The sequence below is a fragment of the Bombina bombina genome, chromosome 2 (assembly GCF_027579735.1).
Source record: "Bombina bombina isolate aBomBom1 chromosome 2, aBomBom1.pri, whole genome shotgun sequence".
NCBI classification, from domain to species: Eukaryota; Metazoa; Chordata; class Amphibia; order Anura; family Bombinatoridae; genus Bombina; species Bombina bombina.
In genome coordinates this window covers 1,352,623,825-1,352,625,761 of record NC_069500.1, presented here as the reverse complement: position 1 = coordinate 1,352,625,761, position 1,937 = coordinate 1,352,623,825, and the positions used below count along the sequence as shown (strand labels likewise).

The following is a 1,937-nucleotide window of genomic DNA, read 5'->3' as shown; positions in this document are numbered from 1 at the left end:
TATGTATGTACTGTGTATGTATGTACGCCTCTGCAGACTGTCCCCTTATTTCAGTTCTTTTGACAGACATGCATTTTAGCCAATCAGTACCCTTTCAGAGGTAACTCCACGTGTGTAAGCACAATGTTATCTACATGGTACACATGAACTAATGCCCCCTAGCTGTATAAACTGTCAAATGCATTCAGATAAGAGGTGGCCTTTAAGGGTTTAGATATTAGCAAATGAGCCTACCTAGGTTTAGCTTTCAACAAAGAATACCAAGAGAACAAAGCAAATTTGATGATAAAAGTAAAGTGGAAAATTGTTTAAAATCTGAATCATGTAAGTTTAATTCTGACCAGACAATCCCTTTAAGTTTCATTGAAATATTATAGGACAGAACTAAATAAAGAATTCCAATTCTTGACTGTATTATTTGTGCTACCGTGGCTAAGCGCTCAAGTGTCATGAAACTGTTCATTCCCACAGAAATATATTATGTGAGGCACCTGCACTAACTGCTATGCAGATGTTAGTGTGCACTAGACTATTGCATGTGCAATTATTATTATCGGTTATTTGTAGAGCTCCAACAGATTCCGCAGCGCTATAAAAATAACTTTGGTATAATAGAATCAGCAAGGATTACGCTCTTGTGATGTTAACACACTTTACCGCTTGTATTTTTAATCTCCACGTAATCTAAGCCATAACGTGCATAATAACTGCAATATAATTTAAAAGGACATGAAACTGTGAGACTGTAATATAACCTGTTTAATTATGTGTATTAAAAAAATTGCAATATGCTTTGAGTTTTTATATTGCCCTATTTTTATTTTGATTAAGGGGTTAAAAAACAACAACAATGTCTGTGTTAGGGTTGCCATATTTCTGCTTTAAGGGGGGCACGTATAAAGAATACATATGTCAGGGTTTTTATAATGGAACATTATTCAAACATTTCTTTAAACAGCCCCTGAGATATGTATTTTTCACAAGTGTCCTCCCTTAAAGGGACAATATGACAACCCTGGTTTGTATTATTATTCATAATTGTTTTCAAACGTGTGTATTACTTGATAAAACATTTGAAATATGATGGATATTTTGCAAGATATATAAGAGACAGCTAAAAAGCTTTATTTTGCTTGCTTGAGAAAGGATTATAATCCTTAAGAAGATATTTCATGTAACGTGATAAGATGGAAAAACTAACAAGTTACATTCACTGAATATTTGAGGACCAGTGTGCTGGGGCATTAGAAGTGTACACCGTACCTCGAATGGTGTCAGCTTTGTGAATGTCAAATGCCGCTGGAGAGACAGCTGAAACATCTAAGCCTATGGCTTTGATCTCGCTCTTGCATAGTGCGCACTGGGCACAACCCTTTAGATGAGCCATTCACAAGACCCATTTAAAAAGGAGCAGCTTTAATTCTAGGTAAATGATTTTTCTAACATGTGTTGCATCCCTAATAAATAATTATTGATATATTATTCTGAAAACATATGCAAAAAGTATGATTTTATTGATTGCCAACAGTATTCTTTATATAGGAATATGTTGCTGGATAATTACTGTGAGTAATATGATTATGTCTATCTATCTATCTATCTATCTATTATCTATCGATTTATCTATCTATTATCTAGCAAGTTATCTATCAAGTTATCTATCTATATATCTATCTATCTATCTATTATCTATCGCTTTTTCTATCTATCTAGCTATCATCTATCTGTCTATCTATCTATTATCTATTGCTTTGTCTATCCATCTATTTATCCAGTATCTATCTATCTATTATCTACCTATCTATTATCTCTCTACTGTATCTATCTATACATGATCTATCTATCTACTGTATTTATCTATATATTATCTATTATCTATATACTGTATCTATCTAGATATTATCTATCTATTATCTATCGCTATGTCTATTTATCTA

The 1,937-nt window shown here is 32.7% G+C and overlaps 1 long non-coding RNA gene across 1 annotated transcript in view; it reads left to right on the top strand.

Annotated features, from left to right (window-relative positions):
- The first annotated feature begins 1,261 nt into the window (after positions 1 to 1,261).
- The window catches only part of LOC128650361 (uncharacterized), a 26,472-nt gene continuing 25,796 nt past the window's right edge, over positions 1,262 to 1,937 (top strand). The window contains exon 1 of the long non-coding RNA XR_008400743.1: positions 1,262 to 1,426. This is a non-coding gene — a long non-coding RNA (uncharacterized LOC128650361). The remainder of the gene's footprint in view (positions 1,427 to 1,937) is intronic.